Raw genomic sequence first — 24254 nt, forward strand, 5'->3', positions numbered from 1 at the left:
CTACTGTGCCAAAACTGAGTGGGAAACCAATTCCAGATAGAAGAAGAATTGACAGTGATCTTTTCCAGTTCAACTCTGAAAGCGGGGGAGGTCTTGAGAAGGTACTTAGGAGTCAGCAAAGCCACAAAAAAAGGAATATAATAAAGATTTGTATCTTAAAAACCTTAAAACTGAATCCATCACGCAAATGATGATCTATATAGGTCAGGAGAGACACAGGAGGGTTTGTTGCGGCCGTCATTTTAGGCAGGTGCAGGCAGTATTTACATAAGTAAGTAAGTAATATATTTATTTGTGTATGATTAATTAAAATCTTTACAAAAATATAAAACGCCATATGGCAATACAAATGATTTAAAATACAGCAATTGCTATTATCAATTCAAGGTTGTTATTAAGTCCCGATAAGTCTTTCAAGTGTGCTGGAGTCTTTCCTTCATTAAATCGAAGAACTTCACAACCTGACAATTCAATTTAATATCGCTGGAGGAAGAACACAGTTTAACTCCCTGCCTACAGGTCCGAACGGCATATAATCTAAAAAAAGGTAGCAACAACTTATGTCTCAGGTCCGCCAGCCTCGGGCAAATGCATATCACATGGATAATGTCCTCCTTGCCAGATTTACATAGCCGACATAAGGCCGACGTATGATTTCTCTCCCACGGCGGCAGGTGTGGTAATATCGGGATGGCTCCAAGGCGCAATTTTAGGAACTTTTCTTTGATTTTTATTTTCATCCCGAAATTAAGATATGCTTGTGGCCGCATTTTTCCGTAGTCTCCCACCGTTATCCAGCCATGCGCCCTATTGGCTAGGTCTTTCTTATCTTCTATTGCCGATATTATTCGGGCAGATTTTTTTGCCAATTTTTTGAAGGACTGGTGGTCTTTGGCGGTTTCCCAAATATCGGATAAGCCTAGCACATCAAGAGATCCAAATAGGTAGTCCCTAGGCAGTGAGGTGCGACATCTAAGTAGCTCTTCCCAGACCCTGGCATTTAAGGTGTCCGGGTCTGCATCGCGGATCTTCCGCCAATTAATTACATATGCGCTCCGTCTTTCTAGTGTTTGTTTGACCACCCCAAATTCTAGACATATTTGGGCCGGAGACGCATATTTGGGAAGATTGAAGATGACCCTGTAGCAATTGGCTAAGACTGTGTCTAATAGTGCAGCGTCCTTCCCATGCAACGATTCACTCCCATAGGTGAGCGTTGGTTGAAGTTTCGCTCGGAGGATTTCAAGGAAAGGTTTAAGGGTAAGATCGGGGAGTTTAGTCTTTAGAGATTTCAGTGCGAGGTGGGTCATTATTGCCTTCCCTCGGATGGACTGGAGCTGAGGCCTGGACGTGTTCCTAGAATCCAGCACAACACCAAGGTACTTATATGTGGCTACCAGTTCGAGCTTTACTCCGTTCAGGTACCAACAAGGGATCCTTTTCTTCCTGTAGTTCACCGTCATGACCTTGGATTTATTGAGGTTTATTTCTAGGGCATTCTTTACCGAAAAGGCATGGGTACAATTCAAAAGGTGCTGAAGGCCTATTGGCGATCGGCTTATCAGCACTAAATCGTCCGCATATAACAAACTAGGGAGGGTGACTTTTCCTAGTTTGGGCGCATGATTGCGGCATTTGTCAAGTTCTTCCAATAAGTCCGAAATAAACAGGGTGAATAAAATTGGCGCTAATAAGCACCCCTGCTTTAGACCTTTAGTTGTCTTGATCTGCTTCGAGAGGTGCTGGCCAGTTCCAAGTTTGATTTTAATCCAGGTGTTGGAGTGAAGCAGTATTAGGACATCTAGGAGATGTTTCGGAATGCCCCAATTGAATAATTTTTCCCAAAGTTTGTTTCGGTCCACATGGTCGAAGGCCGCCGTGTAATCAATAAATGAGAGGTATAGCGGTAGCTTGGTGGTTTTTGCTTCGCCCATCAATAGGGATAGGGCCATGATGTTAGTTGTTGTCCCTTGGCCTTTACGGAAACCTGTTTGATTAGGAGGGATGATGGCTATTTTGGACGCCCACTCCGATAGTTCTTCCAGAATAAGGCCACTGAAATATTTTGCTTCTATGTCAAGCAAAGCAATGAGGCGGTAGCTGTTCGGATTACTCTTGCTCCCATGTTTATATATCGGACTAATGACGGACCCATGCCAGGAGTCCGGAAGGGATAGGGTAAGTCTGGCCTTTACATAAGGATCAGAGTTACAGGCTACAAGTTACATTTGTTCCAAGAACAAAATAAACATGGGGAAAAAAGGAAGCAAAGTTACGGAAATTCGTCAGGGGAGGGATGTGAGAAAAACAGGGAGACGGGGAGAAACTGTGCCCAATGTCCGGCTGGGTAGGTGACTGCCGAGGGGATGAACCCTGGCCGGACTCCTCTATAGCTGAACCGAGCAGCTCCACCGGGCATCGGACATAGAGCTCGGACTCCGCTGTCAGGGTAATGATCAGGTGCAATCAGAGAATGTCATAATAAATGGAGTTGGAGAGATGAGATACTGCATCCCGAACAAAAACCAGATTAAATCTTGAGGTCAGGCACTGTCCTGATAGGGCTCTGTAAGGAAGCTTCTCAAAAAACATATGTTCTGTGGCTACAGGTGAATATGCTTTTCTAAGTGGTCGCATTTCAGTCCCAGGTAACTGCACTAATCTATGATAAATCTGAACTCAAGCATTTAAAACATGAAAGCTCTCTATATTTGTTAACGAGCAATTGATCGCATAGTTGGAAACAGGGTTCATATGAGACCCAAAGACATTTGTAGGACATAAAAGTATTAAAGATACTAGAAAAATATAATGTAGATGTATCAGTAGAGGAGAGGGATAAGTGGAAGTAGGAGAGACCCTGGTGACATTTACATATAGAGCAACGGAAACGTGAAAAGTAATGACAAGATTTAGTGGTAGGATGGAGGATACTTGGAAGGTAATTTAGAAGTTCAAAGGTAATCCCTTTAGAATGAAGAAAACATGAGATAATTGAAAGGGAGACATAAAATCTGAATGCACGTTACTGTTTGTAGCTGAAAAATTGATAGGGCATACATTTTAAGGATGTAGTGAAGGTCCGAGTGACCGCTTATGAACTATCTGAGAAATGCAGAGGAGCTAGAGATGGTAATAAAAGACAGCACTGATCTTGCATGGAAAGGAAAAGCCGCACATGTTTGAGTGTGCAAGAGCATTTTGAATGTGTTTTTTTATTTTTGAAGGTAGCCATCTGCCAGGCTTGATCTGGAAATGTTCTCGCCGAGGCGGGCCGCCGTAGGTGGCTGAGGAGCCGTCGCCATAACCCGGCGGTGAGCCCCCGGGGCAGCTAGGTGGGGGAAGGAGACGGCACAGGAGATGCCGATTTGATGTGAAAACGGGGTCGCCCCAGCAAGCAGGGGAAACCCCGAAAGGTGCCTGCCCCCCCCGTTCCCAGCGCGGCCAATGAGGGGGGGCAGGCGACATTCAAACCCCCCAATGAGGAGAAGCCTCGTAGCCCGAATACAACCTGGGGGGGGCATATAAGCGCCGCTCCCCTAGGTATGCTCCTATCTACAGGAGCAGGGGGAGCAGCACGGCGCATGAAGAAGCTTGTAACCTTGTGGACGACGACGGGACAGCGACGCGACACCGTGCAGCTCTACGTGGAGGACCGGCCACAGCGAGAGAGTGACCGGAGCCCACCCGGTGCCTACAGCTCCTGGACAAACGCGCCCGGCGGTAGCTTACTCCGCGGCGCACTAGAGGCAGGAAGTACGCGACCGGAGCCCACCCGGCGCGTCCGAACAGACAGGGAATAGAGGAGTAATATCTTGGTCAGCCGACGCCGCGGCACGACTGACTTGCACCCGAGAAGGCGACCGGAGCCCACCCGGTGCCTTGCTAACAGCCGGAAGCGCCCGGGCCACAGGAACGCGACCGGAGCCCACCTGGTGCATTCAGACCAAGAAAAGCCCGCTCGAACCAACCGGAGCGTGGCCAAGCATCAGGAAACGCGACCGGAGCCCACCCGGTGCTTCCTGTTGAAGGAGAGACCCGCCCGAACCAATCGCAGCTGGAGCCCACCCGGCGTGTGCAGGGGCGGAAGGAAGCTCGGGGAAGCAATCCCGAACTGGAGCAACACCTCAGTTTCCCCGCACCTACCTCGCTCCAAGGCGACTCGGAGAACGTGAGGAAGGCACCCGGCAGCACCAGCGGGCAGGAGCAGAGTGCCCCTCGGTATCCAGGGAGCACAAGTGAGCAGCAGCAGGCGCCCTCTAGTGGAGAAAGAAGGCAATAACACGCGGCAAAAAGAACAACAAGCATTGGCAGAGCAGGAAGGTTCCTGCTGGGGATTTTCTACCTCGGTGCATAAAACACAGCGGCTGCACCCCGCCACCACGCGCAACAGCGGACAAGTTTGGTGCAAGGTCATCAGAGGCAGCACTCCGCCCAACGCAACCCTCCCAGAAGGGATGGCCAGGAGAGGGGGCTAACGGCGGGCCAGGACGACCTGAGCGACCTGCTGAGGAGGATACGCGCGGCATCGGAGGTGCATGGCGACGGATGGTTGCACGAGCACATCGACCGCGACCTGGAGGAAGGGACGAGTGAGACGCAAAGTTACCCCCCCGCCCCCCCCCGTGTCCAAGAGGAGCAGGAAGGCGCCAGCAAAGCTCGCAGACGCGGCAAAGACCACGAAAGCACCAAGACGGACCCAGCTAACTGCAGCCAGCACGGCGGCGGCGGGACGGACAAGGGAACCAACAATGCACCAACGGGTGGTGAGCATATTAGCGAGATTATTCAAGAATGTTGTATTACAAGTTAGGGGTGCATAAAGCAGGGAGCACAGGGGCAGCAGGGGCGCAGACGAGCACGGGGCAGGGGCCAGTGCGACCGGAGGGAACGACAACCGCGCAGGAGGGGGATGCCACAGGGGCTCCTTGGTACTTAATCAACCCAGGCGCGGCACGGCAGCAACAGATAGGGGAACAGACCGCAGCCGCTCCGGAAAGGGAGGGGGGGTCACCCACAGCAGCATGGGGAAATGTCCAGCTACAGGGCGGACCCCCCACCAGAGTAGACATAACCGGGGCCTATGCGAGACCTTCACCGGGCCCCGCATCCATGACCACCAGAGCCACAGGCCTGGCTAGCCTCATTCCCTTGGCTGTAAAAGAAAGAATATGACGCCAGGAGTTCATAGATATATTCTTGTTATTGGAGATACAGCTAGAGGGGCTGGACTTGACAACTTGTGACAGGAAGGAGGAAGACCGGAGGGAAAGAAGAAGGGAGAGGAAGGAACGGACATTTGACAATTGGTTAGATGCGTTCCGGATAATGGCATGCATCATAGTTGAGAAATTCCCGCGCTGCGCAGCTGACCTATGGCTTTACGAGGCGAGTATACACAATGCGCAACGGCAGTTCCAGGGTGAGGCATGGCTAGAATACGACAAGGGTTTCAGGCTAAAAATGCAGACACACCCGGAAATGGAATGGAATGGAATGGAACGAGGAAGACGTCTCCGGTTTCATACATAAAATGATGGCGGCAAAGGACGCAAGGTCTTGGGGGGGAAAGGGCGAACACCCCTTTCGTGGGCCCTTTCAAAGAGGGAAAGGAAAGCACAAACACTTCAGCACAGGGAGGGGAACGCACGCAAGCGGTCCACCAGCAATATGCTGGAAGTTTGAGGCCAACGAATGCACGTATGGGGCAGCATGCAAATTCTTACACACATGTTCTGCATGCGGGGGAGGACACCCGGCGGGGAAGTGTAGGCGCAGGGATGAGCCAAAGCGCAACAAAAGGGAGAAGAAGCAGCAATGAGGCACGCAGTGGGGACAGCATGGGTGAAGCGCGACAGGGTACCCCCTCCCTTGCATGGTGCCCCATCAACACGCAACGACTACACGCACTGGCCAACAGATACCACAAGAAGTCGAACGCAGAAATACTAGTACAAGGATTTGAGAGAGGGTTCACCATACCATTCAGAGGCCCCCTCCCCCCCCAGTTGCGAAAGAAACTTGAAATCAGCAATGCAACACCCGGGTGTGGTAACAAGGTAGATAGAAAAGGAGAGGCATCTAGGCAGGATTGAGGGTCCCCTCCCAGCCACATCAGGGGGGGAGCTGGTCATCTCACCACTGGGGGTGGTGCCAAAGGAGGGAGGGCAATTTAGACTGATCCACCACTTGTCTTTCCCAGAGGGATTGTCAGTTAATGATGGGATTGAGTCGGAGGTGTGCTCGGTGAGCTACTCCACAATAGACGATGCCATAGACTTGATAAGGGCCACAGGCAGCGGCACGCTCATGGCAAAAGCGGACATCGAATCGGCGTTTCGCCTCCTACCAGTCCACCCCGACAGCTTCCACCTGTTAGGTTTCCAGTGGGAGGGTCAATACTACCATGACAAAGCAATGCCAATGGGCTGTTCAGTGTCATGTGCCTACTTCGAGCTATTTAGCACATTCGTGGAATGGGCGCTGCACGACCTCCACCCAGCGGGAGGGAAGCTCCACTACTTAGATGATTTCCTATTTAAGGGCCCAGCAAAGTCCCCAGAGTGCCGAGACACATTGGAGGCATTCATCAAGCTAGCAGGAGAACTAGGGATTCCCTTGTCCAAAGACAAAACCGAAGGGCCAACAACAAAGATCACGTTACTAGGGATAGAGCTTGATTCAGTCTCAGGCACGTCCAGTTTCACCCCCCCCCCCCCCCCCCTGAGAAAGTGGAGGACTTGAGGCGAGAGTTGAGAGGCCTGTGCGGGCGGGAGATTCAGCAACTCATTGGGAAGCTGAATTTCGCCACCAGGGTCATACCAGCAGGCAGAGTGTTCGCAAGGCGATTGACAAAACTCATGCGCGGCCTCACACACAAGCACCACCACGTCTGCTTGGGGTTGGAGGTCAAAAGGGACCTGGCGGTGTGGGATTCCTTCCTAGCAGATTGCAACGTAGTCCTGATCTGGAGGGAAGGCTGGCTCACCTGCAAGCAGGTCAACCGGTACACTGATGCGTCAGGGAGCACAGGATTTGGCGCAATCTTGAGGGACAAGTGGTGCGCAGGGCAGTGGCCCGACAGCTGACTCAGGCAAGGCGTAACAAGCAACATAACTTTCTTGGAGCTTTTTCCCATTGTAGTAGCTCTGGTTATCTGGAGGGAGGAACTGCAGAACATGAAATTGACCCTATGGTCCGATAACAAGGGTGTAGTTCAGGCAATTAACAGGGGATCGGCCAGGTGCCCAAACACACTGAGACTAATGCGACGTCTGGTTACCTTGCAGTTGGAAGGCAACATAGACCTGCGGGCAAGGCACGTGCCGGGGGTGGAGAACGAGATAGCGGACGCCTTATCCAGAGACAAGATGAGCAGGTTCAGGGAACTGGCTCCCAGGGCAGACGCAGAAATGACCCCCTTTCCGCACCAGCTGTGGAAACTGGCAGGGCAGTGCTCTCAGAACTGATCACACACGCGTTGACCCCCGGCGCAGCAAAAAGGTACAACAACTACGTAGCGACAGTGTTGAGAATAGGGGGGATACAATCACTGGGCAAAACAGGGGACACGCGCAAGGCGGCAGAGCGATTTATTGCCTGGGCATACAGGAACGAGAGGACCAGGTCCTGGGCGCAAGCCCACCTAGCAGCCATAGCACACCATTTAAAGTTAGAAGCAGGACACAACCCGGCTGCATCACACTACATAAAGACGGCAATGAAAGGCTGGAAGAGGAAGTAAAGAAAGAAAGCGGACACAAGGCGCCCAATAGATTTCGAAAGATTGGGGGCGCTGCTAAGAGCACTATAGGACGTGGCAGCAGGCGATTATGAGCGGCTGCTATTCAGGGTGGCATTCACCACGGCGTTCTTTGGGGCATTCCGCATCAGCGAACTAGTGGCCCCCGCAAGGGAGGGCCCGGCCGAGCGCTGCCTACAGGCCAGTGATGTAACTCCAAGAGCCAGGGGCATAGAGTTGGTGCTGCGGCGCTCAAAGACAGATCAGGCGGGTAGAGGGGCCACAGTGAGATTGCATTGCATTCAGGACCAGGAACTCTGCGCGGTATGCTGCCTGTTGGCCTTCATGGCTGTACGCCCAGCCGGAGGGGGCCCCCTACTCCAACATAGAGATGGGTCCAATCTGAGCAAATTCCAGTTTACAGAGGTAATGCGCCTCACACTTAGCAAGGCGGGTCTGCCACCAGGAGACTTTGGGTCCCACTCATTCCGGATAGGGGCAGCCACAACCGCGGCACAGCACGGGATGCCCGAAGCAGGCATACAGGCAGTGGGAAGGTGACGCTCGCACGCATACAAGACATATGTAAGGTCCCAGCTATTGTGACCAGGGGACACCCGGGGTAAGCAGGAGAGTGACCGGTCGCTTCCCATTTGCCTCGACAGGGAGCAGACCCCACCTAGTTTGGGTGGTCGGCCACTCATTCATCAGACGGATGGGTGCATGGTGGAAAAGCAGGGGATGCGCACTCGGGTCCAGACCATGACACACGTGCATCCGCTGGTTCGGCCGGTCAGGCATGCGTTGGGAGCAACTGCCGGCATCCCTCAGACGCCAGAGGGAAGAGGAGGGGTGCCACCCGAACGTGCTGATCATACACCTCGGGGGAACGACCTGGCCAGTTCGGGGCGGAGGGCCCTACTCATCGGAATACAGAACGACCTGGTGGAGATAGCCAGGGCATTCGGGCGCTCGACAATCATATGGTCCGAACTGATCAGTAGGCAGGAATGGCGAGGTGCAGAATCATACAAGGGGGTGGAGAACTCGAGGAAAAAGCTGAACTCACAGTGAGCAAATTTTGCAGGGCAAACTGCCTGGGATCAATCTGGCCTGGTTTGATACACACGGGGCGCCCAGAATATTACGCCACTGACGGGGTGCACCTCTCCGAGCACGGGATGGAGACTTTCTGGAGCAACCTGTGGGGCGCCATGAGGTTAGCAGGATGCCAGTAAATAAGGGGGCGTAAGGGGGGAGCCGCAGGAAGACGGCAGCCTCCCTGACGGCGTGCCGAAGGACTACGCTGAGAACGGTTGGTACGGAGGCACACCGGAGTGCGGTGCACCAGAATAGGTCCACTCACCTTCAGATGTCGCACGGCTGGGTGAGGTGGCCTAAGGACAGCGGCTCTGGGATGCCTCACGGCTGGGTGACATGGCTAGGAAGGGAAGGGGGAATATGCAGGGACGGCGCTCACAGCCCAGCCCCCACCGGATGGCAGGGCACAACAAAGTCGGGAAAGGTAGCGAGGCGGCCTTCAAACCCCACAATGAGGAGAAGCCTCGTAGCCCGAATACAATCTGGGGGGGCATATAAGCGTCGCTCCCCTAGGTATGCTCCTATCTACAGGAGCGGGGAGCAGCACGGCGCACGAAGAAGCTTGTCCCACCCACCCACACCTTAGGAACAGCGATGTCGCAGGGCTGAGATAGGGAAAGCTCGTGGCGAAGGACTACGCTCAGAACGGTTAGTACGGAGGCACACCGGAGTGCGGTGCGCCAGAATAGGTCCACTCACCTTCAGGTGCCGCAAGGCTGGGTGAGGTGGCCTAAGGACAGCAGCTCTGGGATGCCTCACGGCTGGGTGACATGGCTAGGAAGGGAAGGGGGAATATGCAGAGACGGCGCTCGCAGCCCAGCCCCCGCCGGATGGCAGGGCACAACAAAGTCGGGAAAGGTAGCGAGGCGGCCTAACTCTGGGACACAGGATATCCCCTTCCCGCGCAGAGGAAGTGCAAGCAAATCCAACCTACACAAGAACCGCACCCAGAAGGGCCAAAAAGACAATGGCAAGGAAATATATGATGACATAACATGCAAATGCAAGATATACCTGTTGTTTCCTTGTAACCCTAATAAACTGCGGCCAACAAATGACCACCACATAGATACGATGTGTAGTGGCTTTCTTGGCTGGAGGGGGAGGACAAGGGAAAGGTATTGGGAATCACTGTGGGAGTAGGGCGAGTGCGGGGGTTATTAGCAGTGCTCCGGTTTACCAGTAGATAAGGTCATAAAGCTCTGTATGGAGTCTGTTGCACAGAATTAAAGCAGCAGAGCCGCATAAAAGCACCACCCATGTGGGCAGATGTCAATTCCTTCCTTTCCATCCCTTCAGCTTTGTAGCTTCACCCCTAGCTATGTCAGTCTCCCAAAGATTTAGAAATTCTCCAACAGTGTGCCAGGGAATAATGTCCCCACAGACAGGTTTCATGCCCATGCCCATGCACAAAAGCATGTCTTTAGTGCTCAGGTTCCAGGCATAACTGCCGTCATGCAAGTAAAGGCTATCCAGGACCGGGAGGTGAAACATTACATCACTGAAAACTAAAAGAGGAGCCCACTTCTGTTCCAAGTCGCAGACAGGGTCTCACTCCCGTTCACGAGGACGTTCTCATGACCGATTTGCTTCATGCTCAAAGTCTTACTGCAAGTCTAATTGGATGTCCATGCCCAGGGATAAGAAGATGAAGCAGGGCTCAATCCCATCCCACTACTCAAAATCTCACTAGAAGGTTCGAGAGTGGCAAGCTAATATTTGCACCCCGATGGATTTTTCACCCTTCATTACACTGATGATGCAGTGCATGTAGACCTGCAAAATGTAACTCCTCGAACATACCTTGGCTCAGCACAAGGACCACCAGCTGTGGAAAGTACTTGTTTGCAGGGGTGGCTCCACAGTTGCCGACCATTGCGATGAAAACAACATTTCTGACTGATATTGTCCAGTCAGGGCCCACTTCATCGGATCCATCACTCCAATTTATTGAAACCTTTATGGTCACATGGTGCAAACCTTGTTCATGTCTGCCAGTTAGTGGACCTGTGGCTCAGCCATGTACACCTGCTCCTCATGCTGTGGACGTTCTTACTAAGCACACTGCCCCAGAGGGCGTGATTGTGCAGGCTTTCACAAGTGAAGTCAATCAATATTCCTTTCTGACCAAACTTCAGAGTAGAGAATCCAAAAGTGTTTATGCTTTCGGGAAAATGTTTTCATCAGCTAGCCTGGCATTTATATCCATCATTGTAGTTTGCTATCAGGCATGTACATACATACATTATGGATCATAGTCGGTGAAATATTGCCAGTGGTTACAGAGTACCTCGGGGTTCAATGCATGACGGCCAGCATATGGCAAAATACGTACTTCAGGACTTCCTGGACATTGCTGACTTCATTGGCAGAGCTGCTGACGCCAGTGGGTGCTCAGAAGGCATGGCTGGATAGGGTCCACCTGGTTTTCTGGTGATATGCAAGCATTCCTAACCGATATGCCTTATGTTGGGTTCAGGCTCTGTCAGAGGAAAAGCTTAATTCTGAACTGAAACAATTCAAAGATCGGGGCACAATTGAACATTCCTTGGATATTATTTACATCTTCAAAGTAATCACCACATCAGTTCAGGAAATGTAAGGGTTACTCCAGATGGTTAGCTTATAGGCAACAACAGCCCTCTCAACAGCTCTCACAGCACCCGTCCCAGTCCTTTCGGGTCCATAGACGTAGCACCAGTAGGAATTTTTATAGGCCAGCTTGGACTGTCAGGGCCCGCCTCGCAGGATTCAAACGATGAACAAAGGGGTCCACCTCCCGATGTTACCAACACCCTGAATATGCTCACAGGGGGTTCGAACCATCAGGCGAGGGATAATAACAGAGAAAGACCGGGGACAGGAAAGGGTCAGCAGGGACAAGGGATCTGAAATGACAAAGCATGATACATTATATACTTGGCACTTTAAACAAGGCTACTCTCAATTAATCTCGCTAGAACTATAATACCTTACAAGGCTGTACCTATTCCTCCAACCAATATAAGATAGATCTAGTCCTGTTTCCTGTAATCAAAAACACACAGGTTATTCACTTCATCGATCCACTTCATTCCTGTATATATCTCGAGCCCATAACATGCACACACCATATAATGAGAAAATGGACTTTGTCATTTTCCCTTAATATCAATGTCAGTTTCTTCACTTAATCCATTGAATAATTCAATCCCCGAATTCTTTCACCACCTTAAAAAAGAGTTAGAGATACATCTCTCTGTTGTCACTCTAATTCGGTGTAACTTGTTCCAATCTACAGATGCTCTTTATAGTACTCCACAACCTCGGTAGTCAATAAAGTTTGAAACCAATCCTAATAGAAAGAGAATATTCAAATGATAAATCGGCAACGTGTGGTTGCGACCACCACTACGCTCCGCTTATCTGTAGGACAAATAAACAATCCAATTAACCAGTAGCAGGTAGTTGAGACCACCACACTGTTCCGGTGTTCATTAAGGAGCCTAGCACACGGTAACGTGTAGATCCCCACAACGCTCCACTGCTCTGATTCCCACAAAGGCTCTATCAGTGAAGCAAACTATGCAACCACAAGCTGTGACCTGACGCTCAGTTCCGCGGGTCTTACCACCCCACACTCAGTAACAGTTACACATCAGCCGATGCCATCCTCTGATGGGGTCTTTAAAAAAGGAATATCAGGACAAAGACACGACTCGCGAGCAACGGCTCCCAGCGGGTCTCCTATAATCGAAAATACCTCTAGATTCCGCGAGTGGTTCAGCAGCGGAAGGAATACTTCCGCGTTAGCAGCGCGAGGCTTACAGCAACCAGCGCTTCTTCCAACGACACAAACGAAGGACTCCGTATTACGTGAAACTTCCTCTCCTGACTCGTCCTACCTTATACTTCCTGCAGTGAGGGCTCATGGACGATGTAGTCCGTTAAAGATTTGGTAGGCGCGGCTGGGCAAATCCTGACATGGACTGCTGTCTTCCAGTTCTACCTCACCTGCTGCATCAGCTACAAAACCGCTTTAGCCAGCCTTTTTGACTCATGCCAGGGCGGTAGAAGGCAGAGTCCAACATTTCCTCCCCGGCTGGAGATTCGTCACATCAGACAAATGAGTGTTACTGATTCTCATGCCAGACGAATTTCAGAGGAGCACTCTGCAATCCTAATTAAGGAGGTCAGTTCCTTTTACTCTCAACAGGTGCTATTGAATAGGTTTCGGGCTCGGAGAAAGCAGACTGGTGTTATTCACGCTTCTTTAGTATTCCAAAAGACAGGAGTCTCAGGCATAATCTGGAACTCTATCTGTTGAATGCTTTTCAAAGGACAAATGAAAAACCTCATGCTGGCTCAGATCGCTCTGCTTTGGACTCCGCAGACTGGTTGGTGTCCTTGGACTTGCAGGATGGGTATTTCCACATACCTGTCCTGCAGTCCCACAGGCATTACCTGTGGTTCAAGTTTGGACAAGATTGTTATTAGTTTGAAGTGCTCCCCTTCAGCCATGGGTGGTTACAAAAGTGATAGCATTGGTTGCTGTCCATCTTTGAAGGTCAGCAGTACATCTATTCCCGTACCTCGACCACTGGTCATAGAATACCCACAGCCGATGGCCGAGCTCCTAATACCTTTGGATTTCACGATCAACAAGCTGAAATTCCACCTGAGCCCCATGCACTGGCTTCCATTTATTGGGGCATTTCTCTACACTGACGTTCAAGACCATTCCTTTGCTACTGGGAACTTGGCACATTCAGGAAGTGAGGTGATGTTTTTGGGATCAATCCTGGGTTTTCATGACATGGCTCTAGGTTTTTTGGTTTACTGACCATGAGTATCCTCCTTTTCACGAATATCAGTTGGCACATGAGGGGCCTGCATTATACCCTCAGATACCAGTGGACCAGCATAGTCTGCTTCTCTGACTCCGTTCAGTCTCCAAAGGAGATAGAACAGGATCTTAAGTGAAGGCTGGTGGAACCCAACCTCTCCTGCAGCATGTCACTATCCCTCTCCCACCCAGAGTGGTGATGGATGTATCACTTCCGGGAAGGGGTTGGGGTTGTCATCTGAGAATGGTAGAGATCAGAGGTCTCTGATCTCCGGCATCTAGTGTGGCCTTCCTGCCATCCATTAAAGATAGGATGGTATAGGTCCTCAAGTACAACACTACCGCTGTGTGGAAGGTATTAAATCTACCAGGGTGGAGTGGGATCCTGAATCCTTTGCAAGGAGACCCTACACCTCTGGAGTGGGCTGGACAGCACAATATATTCAGGTGTAAAGTCAAAATAACGAGTTTTTAATATCAAGTAGCAATAATATCGAGTAAAAAATATAGAATAGACAATATCGAATAGACAGAATGTAGACTACCAAAATATCGAATAGAACAGTATTAATATCGAATAGAATAGCATTAATATCGAATTAAAAATATAGAATGGACAAAATATCGAATGGACCGAATATAGAATACAAAAATATCGAATGGACAGAATATAGACAACAAAAAATCGAATTTGAGGTAAGTAAGTTAATATTATTTTTAATATTTGCGTAATATAATTCTGTAGCGGGTTGTGGGTTTATAGGGGAATAGGGTGGGAAGTAATTGAATTATAATTAATTAAATGTTATTTTATTTATTGGTATTTATTTTGAATTATTGTTAGTTAATTATTAATTGGTAATTAATTAAAATACAATTGGTAATTATTTGTAATTGATTAATTGATAAATATGTTAATTTTAGTAATTTATTTTCTGTAGCGGGTTGTGGGTTTATAGGGGAATAAGGTGGGAAGTAATTTAATTATAATTAATTAAATATGTTAATTTATTTATTGGTATTTATTTTGAATTAATTGTTAATTAATTGGTAAGTAATTAAAATATAATTGGTAATTAATTTTAATTGATTAATTGATAAATATGTTAATTTTTATAATTTATTTTCTGTGGCGGGTTGTGGGTTTATAGGGGAATAGGGTGGGAAGTAATTTAATTATAATTAATTAAATATGTTAATTTATTAATTGGTATTTATTTTGAATTAATTGTTAATTATTTATTAATTGGTAATTAATTAAAATATAATTGGTAATTTATTTTAATTGATTATTTGATAAATATGTTAATTGTAGTCATTTATTTTCTGTAGCGGGTTGTGGGTTTAGAGGGGAATAGGGTGGGAAGTAATTTAATTATAATTAGTTAAATATTTTAATTTATTTATTGGTATTTATTTTGAATTGTTAAATATTAATTGGTAATTAATTAAAATATAATTGTTAATTATTTTTAAATAATTGATTAATTGATAATTATGTTACTTTCTTTCTTTTTTTTTTTTTTTTTTTTGTATCCTCATTTGCATACATAGCTCCAATCTATCAAAACAAAAACTGCCACAGAGCAGGAAATGCTCCAGCTGTTTCCAAAAGGCTCTCCTACCCTGGTTCCCACCCCTTGCCAGATCGAGTTTTGAGATCTGGAGGATTGAGGAACGCCATTCATAGAAGGTGGGCGGCAAGACGTCCTTCCAGTGTCTACAAATTTCCCTACGCGCCGCCAGAATGGAATAAAACACCAAGTTAGAGGCAGCGCTGCGGGACTTTCCGCTCCGACCGAAGATGACAAGGCCAAGATCAATGGGGATGTGAGAGTCCAATAACGAGGACAGTTTGCTACTTATGGAATCCCAGAATGAGGTAATTTGCGGACATTCATAAAACATGTGGATGTCAGACGCTGCCTCCAGTCCACATCTTGGGCAAGAGACCAGGCCTGTCGGGGAAAATTTTGACAACCTCTGCGGGGAGTAGTAGGCCCTATGCATTGTAAATAGATGGTTCCTTCGGAGCCAGGCTGGTTTGACCAAGTCCCACATCACCCTACATGAAGTTGACCAAAGTTCTTCCACGTCTTTACCTGGCATTGAGTCAGCCCACAGTAGCGTTGGGAGACAAATTTACCGTCTGCTTCCTCTAAGATCATGTTGTACCAAAGCGAGATCTCCTTCTTTGCAGAGGGATTATCCAGCAGACACGTCTCTAATTCACTTCCTCCCCCTATAAGTAAGCTGCTGTTCCGCGAAGGCTGTGTGCGGGATGCCTGAGCCCAGCTTGATATTTGTATATATTTGAATCTTGAGAGTCTAGGCCCAACTTTGTTGACCAAATAATCCCAAGGGAGTAAAGATCCATCCATAAACAGGTCGCCCCAGGATACAATTTCAGCCTCTTTAAGTGGTAGTGTTAATACATCTTCCGCCCAGGCTGGGGGCGCGGGTAAATCCCATATAGGAGCTCTACTTGAGTAATACCCTAGTTTGACCGTGTGCCTCACTTTATGCCACGTTTTGGCCATCCCCTGTAGTACCTTCAGCTTTATTTTTTTTTTTTAAATTTGGGGTCTCCAAATTTAAACAAGAAGCTGCCCTGTCCAACTCCCTCACAGTTCAACAAGGTGGAAAACATGTGACCTACGCCTGTTTCTGTTGGTGTTTTTAATAGCATTCGTGCATGTGATAGCTGAAATGCCCATGCGTAAACCTGGAGATCTGGGCCCGCCAACCCGCCCTTCTCCCTGCGACGCCTTATCTTTTTCCAAGAGATTCTTGGAATCTTGTTGTTCCAAATGAAAGAAGAAATCTCGCTCTGCAGCTTTGTAATTAATTTGGGATCAAAAAACAGCGGAATTGAATTAAATAGAAAAGAAACCTTTGGCAGAATAGACATTTTTACAAGATTTACCTTACCCAGAATGGTAAGCGGGAGGTGTGCCCAATCTCTCATCAGTTTTCGGCACTACGCAGTTACTTTACCAAAATTTGAAGAGGCTATCTGATTTATATCTTTGACTATATTAATCCCCAGGTACCACAGGTGAGCTCTTGATGTTTCTTTATGGGTAATTAAGTTGACATTCCATGACATTGACTCTGTTTTGGAGGCATTCACCTCATAACCTGAAACTTTTCCAAATTTCAGAGCTAAGTCTATGACCTCTGGGTACGCAGTGTTGATATCTGTTGAAAAAATCATAATGTCATCTGCGTAGAGTGCCACTTTTTTTTTCCAATCACCAAAAACAAAACGTTTTATCAGTGTGTTTTCTCTTAAGTTTTGCGCAAATGGCTCTATATATAAGTCGAATAGCAAAGGAGACAGGGGACACCCCTGTCTCGTTCCCTTCGTTCCCCTAAATGGCTCAGATAGGCCCCCATTGATCAAAATTGAGGCTGAAGGGCTTCCGTAAAGCAGGTTTATTGCTCTACGGAATTTGTTCCCGACGTTGAATATTTGCAGGGCCTCCGACAGGTATAGCCAGGTCACCCTGTCGAAGGCCTTGGTGGCGTCCAACGTGAGAACCAATAGGGGCAAAGCTTCCTTTATGGCCACGTCTATAGCGCCTAGTAAATCGTAAGTGAGCTCATATAGCTGCCTCCCCTTTACAAAACCTTTTTGGTTGGGATGCAATATGTTGGGGCTACCTGGCCAAGCCTTTTGGCCAATATGGTAGCAAAAATGTTATAGTCGGCATTTAGAATTGATATTGGCCGATACGAGCCGCAGTCAGATGGAGGCTTTCCTGGCTTTAAGATGAGTGTTATAGAGGCGTTATCCCAGGAGGTGGGGGGGGCCTCTCCTTCCCTCAATATCTGGTTGAATAAGGCCGCCAGAACAGGAGACACCTCTAATATCAGGTTTTTGTAAATTTCGTTCGGTAAGCCATCGGTTCCTGCAGCCTTACATCCCTTAGCTCCCCTTATGGCCTGCTCTACCTCAGCCTTGGTTATTTCCTTGTCCAGGAAACTACTCTGTTCAGATGACAAGGATGGTAGGGAAATATCCTCTAACCAGCTCGTAATGTCATCAGATGTAACACTAAGATCTTCCTGATATATTGATTGGAAGAAGTCTTTGAAAGTTTCCCTAATATCTGCGTCTCTTGTGAAGGTGCCTCTATCTGTTGTAACCGAGTCGATGTTATTTCGGACCCGGTCAGATTTAACTTTCCAGGCCAACAATCTTCCAGCCCCTTCCCCATATTTGAAAATGAGATAGTTTGCTCGCCTCCCATCTCTGCAAGACACGCTTGTCAAGAACCGATGACAATTTATTCTTCAATTCATCCAGTTCTGCAAGTTTCAAAGATAAGTCGTGGCTGTCGTCAGCCCTGCAGATATCGATATCTAACTGAGCTACTGTCATACTAGTTTCAATAGAAGACACCTCTTCCATATACTGCCTTCTTCTATATACAGTCCTGTTCTTAATTATTCCTCTTAATGAACACTTGAAAGCATCCCAGACTATGCCAATTGGTGCAGTGCCAGTATTGGTAATGAAGAACTCCCGTGCTTCTGATTGTATAAACTCTATATCTTCCATAGAGGTAAGGAGAGATCTATCAAAGGACCACATCCGGGTGGGAGGCTTATCCCCCCACTCAAGTTCCAGCTTCATAGCAGAGTGGTCGGAGAGGTGCGAAGGAATGTAGTCTACACTCTTGACAGTCAACCAGGGCTCGGCTAATTAGGATAAAATCTATCCTCAATCGATGTCGATATTTGAGGTTTCTGAACGAGAAGCCTTGCCTCTGCCCCTCTCTAACCCTCCAGATGTCGACGTAACCATATTGGTTCATACACCCTAGTAAGCAGTTTCTAGATTTAGAAAAAGCCTGCTGTCTACTTGTTGGGGACTTGTCCAATGAGGGATTCAGAACGATGTTAAAATCGCCGGTTATTATAACTGGCTCTGGAAATTTTAAGAGGTGTAAAAATAATGATTCTAGTGTATTAGGGTCATCGCAATTCGGCCCATAATAACCTGCTAATGTTAAAGCTGTGCCACCTATCTCGACTGCCACAATGGCCCATCTCCCTCCAGTGTCCGCCTTCTGCTGTAAGATTTTCATGTTAATGGTTTTTTTTAACAGGATAGACACACCCCTTACATTCAACGATTGAGAAGTAGAGACTGATGTATCTATCCACCTGTTCTTCTTAACTAGCTCAAGCATTTCACTCTCAATTAAATGTGTCTCCTGGAGTATAATGATTCCCGCATCAGCGTCCCGTAGATACTGCAGAATTTTATTTGCACGGGGTTTGGTGCGGAGACCATTAACATTCCAGGATAGAATCTTGAGACTACTCATAGCCCTGAGAGTTGATGTTAATAGAAAAAGCTGCCAGTTTGTACAATTCCACGTTTATCTGCCAAATAAAAATAAAAGAAAACTCCTAAATGTACTTTGATTGGAGCTCAATCGAGAATAGATATTTTTTTCCCTTTTTATTGCGTCCCTTCACCCCCCAGTGACACCCCAAACCTCCCCCCCTCCCATGAGAAACCCTTGTACTCACTATCCGGAAGTTCCGGAAGTAAGTGCCCCTACTCTTCCCAGCCCCCACCACAAGTGCCTCTCATTTTAATTTTATTGTGTTATGTGCGCCTTACACTTTTTTTTTTCCCCTTTTTTTTTTTTGCAAATGATTATTATTGTTATTATTTCATCCGAGGAGATTTGGTATAGTTCCTTACCGAGCCTTAGCTAGAAATTAGTCATCATTTTTTTTTTTTTTTCTATTTATGTGTTATTTTTTTTTTTCCTTTTGTTATGTGTTGACTCTACCATGGCCTCCTAGACCTAAACCTGTAGTAATAAAGGGTGCTGGAGGGAGAACTTATAAGACATTAAGATAGTGGATCATCCTGTTGTCCTAGTCAGCTGGCCCCTTCTCCTTCCTACTGCCTAGAGACAGTAGCAATTCATCTGCAGCCTGAACCGATCGTATATTGTGCATTTTGTTGTCATGCATTATTTTAAGAGATGCGGGGAAGCCCATCTGCACCGTAGCACCCAGCCTTCGAAAAGCATCCATTCTCCTGCCCAGCTCCCACTGTTTATCGAGAGTAAATCTAGACAGGTCCGAGCGAATTTGGAAATTGAATCCTTTGCCTGCTAAAGATTTTTGTTTTAATGCGAGGTTCAAAATTTGCTCTTTCAAAGTATACGTGTGAAAGTTCACAAGGATTTTCCTCGGCTTGGTTCTGAGAAACATGGCGGCAGTCGGCTGACTGCCGTAGTGCTCCGCTCCGACCCCGCTATGAGTGCCTCGGCGTTTCTTTCAAATTGTTCGTGACAGCTCGCTAATATGCCACCTAAAAGTAAAAACGAGGTGTAATTTTGGCAAAAAGATTGAAACTGATTCCTATCCGTGTTGCTTGCACATTTTGGACTACGAGGCTCTTATTCACCGCGGCTCCAGACCCGCCTCGATGTGCGTGGACTACGGTGTGGAGGCGGAGAGCTCCGAAGCCGACAGCAGGAGACGCCCAGCGAGAGAGCTGCGGGCACCAGAGCTGCTGCATTGGAGGCAGGCCGCCCTGGAGCTCCGGAAGAACAGGCGCATACGGAGTCTCCGTAAGGACTCCCACACGAGCCAAAGTAGGGAGAGTGCACTAGCTTCCAGCGCTAGCGCCAGTACTGTATTAAGCCTCCCAAGAGCGGGGTCTGACGCCAGACTACATGAAAGTGGACGGCTTGAAGAGGAAGACGAGGCTGACTGCACAACTGAGGTAAAGGGGAAGAAGGGAGGGAGTGAGTTGAAAGCCTCTGAATTTCCCCTCTCGCATATGAAAGCAGTAGAAACTATCAAAGGAAATCAAAGCAAAAGTTCAGTTAAGGGCCAGGGGAAGGTGAGGAGTCCCCGCAAAAGGAGGGGTAAAGGCGGGGAGTCATCTTCAGCAGAGAGGCTCTTAAGGGAAGCCCCAGAAGTCTCAGTGGGCCACCAAGTCTCCACCCTACTACCCTCTGATTCGAACCCAAAAAAAACATCTTCGTACCTTTCTGTTGAAGTGAAGGCAAAATGGGGAAGAAAATGCAGTAAGGCGGCCAAACCTCCCCCAGCTCCTACCTCAAAGATTACTCCTTCGCTGCGTTCGTACTTTAAGGTGATCCCACAGGTGTTAGAAATAGGTCAAGACCGTTTGTTGAGGGATAGTAAGTCTATTGAACCAATTACTGAGAACAGCGAAATGGCATCGATGGAGCAAGATCCAGAGCCAGTCCACTCTAGCGGCACCATGGCGCAGCCTATGGGAACCGACTCCGATGTTCTACTGCACCTCAGTGCTGGGGCAGGGGAAGGTCTATCAGTCCTATCAGTCCTAGACCTATTTAATAGTCAAAGGGAGTCTGCAGGATCAGTTTACGAAATTGCTGCATCAGGGGCTGTGGCAGCTCATGCCACAACCCCGTCTCCTGCACCCTCACCTTCCCATGAAGAAAACAGGGGTAAAGAACTTCAAACAACAATAGACCTGGGAAATACTGAAAATAGCCTGGAAGCTGATGTGCTGATACCTCCTGAGTCTCTTTTGGCTTTTAGTCCCGCTGACAGTGGTGTTTTTCTTAGCCTTGAGGAAAATGGAGCCTTGGATCCTAGTTCCATTCCTATTTCTGTCGCTTCATTGCAGCAGATGTTTGCAGCACTATCAGCCGAGATTAAGCGAGGCTTTGAGGAGTCTGCCTCAAATCAAAGAGAAATAAGAAGTTTTTGTGAGTCCCTAGACGAAAAGATTGTTGGTCTCTCAGCAAGAACTCAAGCCTTAGAAGAGACAGTGAGGCAAATCTCTATGCGTGCAGAAGGCGCTCAGGAAGATATACTGAAGCTAAAAAGAGAAGATATGGCCTTATCAGAGAGAATGGAGGTTGTGGAGAACAATGCCAGACGAAGCAATATCTGCATTTTAAATGTCCCGGAAGGCAGCGAAGGCACAGACATCAAGGGCTTTATTATCTCGCTGCTAAAAGAGTCTCTTAAATTGCAGCATCCCAATGAGAACCTAGCAATGGATATACAACGTATCCACAGGGATCCATTTAGGCGTAACCCGCGAGAACCAAGATAATTACGTTACTTTCATTAATTTATTTTCTGTAGTGGGTTGTGGGTTTATAGGGGAATAGGGTGGGATTTAATTGTAAGTAATTACATTTTTGAAATTTTTAATTTTGATCACATTTTTTATTAATTTTAAATTGTTAGCTTATTGTTGGTAAATAATTTGTATTAGTAGGTAATTATTAATAATTAATTGTTAATCAATTATAAAAACAAATAATTAATATATTATATACAATTAATTATTTAAATTAATTTGTAATTGGTATTAATATTTAGGTTATTTTTATTTATATATGAAGTATTTAGTTTCCCTACTGTTGCACTCACTGGAGTGGGAATAGTAATTTTTACCCTCCCACTATCCAATGATTTCCCTACTGTTGCACTTACTGGAGTGAGAATAGTAATTTTTACCCCTACGCTATCCAACAGTTTCCCTACTGTTGCACTCTTTGGAGTGGGAATAGTAATTTTTACCCCTACGCTATCCAGCGCTTTCCCTACTGTTGCACTCTCTGGAGTGGGAATAGCAATTTCTACCCCTACGCTATCCAACGCTTTCCCTACTGTTGCACTCAGTGGAGTGGGAATAGTAATTTTTACCCCTATGCTATCCAACGCTTTCCCTACTGTTGCGCACTCAGGAGTGGGAATAGTAATTTTTACCCTCCCGCTATCCAACGCTTTCCCTACTGTTGCACTCAGTGGAGTGGGAATAATAATTTTAACCCTCCCGCTATCCAACGCTTTCCCTACTGTTGCACTCACTGGAGTGGGAATAGTAATTTAAACCTCTACGCTATCCAACGCTTTCCCTACTGTTGCACTCACTGGAGTGGGAATAGTAATTTTTACACCTACGCTAGCCAAAGCTTTCCCTACTGTTGTACTCTCTGGAGTGGGAATAGTAATTTTTACCCCAACGCTATCCAACACTTTCCCTAATATTGCACTCTCTGCAGTGGAAATAGTAATTTTTACCCCGACGCTATCCAACACTTTCCCTACTGTTGCACTAACTGGAGTGTTTAAAAATATATATTTTTTTTAATTATTTTAATTATCTGTTAGCTTTGATGTTATTTAAGTATTTTAACAATTTTTAAGTTAGTTATATTTTATTAATTTTAAATCACTTTTAACTATTTAAAAAAGTCGTTATTTTGACTGTCTATATTTTTAACATCGATATTTTTGATTCGATATTTTTGTACTTACCTGTTTGGCATTCTATATTTTTTACTCGATATTTTGGTATCTCAATATTTTTGACATCGATATTGTTTCAGTGATCCATATATCCCTGTTACCAGGGTTCCTGAATGCCAGAATGGAATAACTAAGCAGGTGTCTTCTGGTAGATTTCGAGTGGGACCTCCACCGTGATGTGGTGCAGGGCTTCTTCAAACTGTGGGGAACACCCTGGCTTAAATCTGTTCACCACTTTTGAGAACGTTCAGTTTCGCAGGTAAAGTTTCCTCTAAAGCATTTGTTAGGCGATGAATTTCCATGCTGGAATGGAATGAGGGGTTTCTGTACGCATTCCCACCACTTTCTCTCCTACTTTGGCTTCTGAAGAGCAGGACAGGACCTGGCCCAAGTTATTCAAATTGACTTCGCGTGGGTCAGAATAGTATGATAACTAGAGTTCCTAAGCCTAATTTATTTATCCCCTGATGAGGCTATCTTTTGTTTCGGCATCATTGCACAGGGTTCTCAGTCCATAATCTACATCTCCATGCATGGAGATTGAACAGCCACACCTGAATGTGTTTCATTTGCCAACTTAGGTGGTGGTTGTCATGCTTGCGGGCAGATACCCTTCCACAAAATCCCACTTTATGGGCAGAAATTTGTTGCTTGTGTGGTGCCCGAAATACTTATTCCTTATAGGCCAAACTTTCTGATGTTCTTTTGTTTGTTCTTTCGTTAGCCCTGCAAATTCTTGCATTAAGTGCTGCTAAGGGTTGTCTTCTGACTGTCCTTGTTTAAGTCACTGGCTATAATGCATTTTATTAATGGTTACACCAAAACTGTTTGTGGTGTCTCAGTGAGACCTGAACCCGGTATTGTCATTTCTTATGTGCACACAAGTCAAGCCTCTTCACAAATGTAATTATCCCCCACCCAAAGTAATAATCACAACTCATGTCAGGATGACCACTAAAGTCACTAAATAAACCTGAACTCAACTCCCTAGTAGTTTTGGTTCAGAACAGTCAGGCTTAACTTAGAGGCAATGTATAAGGATTTAAGGGGCAAAATGAGCATACACGGACCCCAAAGGGCATTTTAGGAGGGTACACAGGACCCTGTAGTGATATCTTTAATAGATTGTAGATTGTATTTACAATGTTCTGTATTCTGTGTGTTCCACATTCTGCTTACGTGTATGTTCAGATTAGAATGTGTTCAGTTGCTGTGTAGCCGTTTCCTTGTGAGGATCTTGATATGATGCAGCCCAGAGGTTGTCAATAAACCTACTTTAGAAAC

General features: G+C 46.9%; 1 protein-coding gene across 1 annotated transcript in view; it reads left to right on the forward strand.

Annotated features, from left to right (window-relative positions):
• Positions 1 to 24254, forward strand: part of INTS13 (integrator complex subunit 13) — a 397661-nt gene that overhangs the window by 308185 nt on the left and 65222 nt on the right. The gene's annotated exons all lie outside the window — the stretch shown is intronic.

This window comes from Lissotriton vulgaris, chromosome 1_1 (assembly GCF_964263255.1).
Source record: "Lissotriton vulgaris chromosome 1_1, aLisVul1.2, whole genome shotgun sequence".
Classification (NCBI taxonomy): domain Eukaryota; kingdom Metazoa; phylum Chordata; class Amphibia; order Caudata; family Salamandridae; genus Lissotriton; species Lissotriton vulgaris.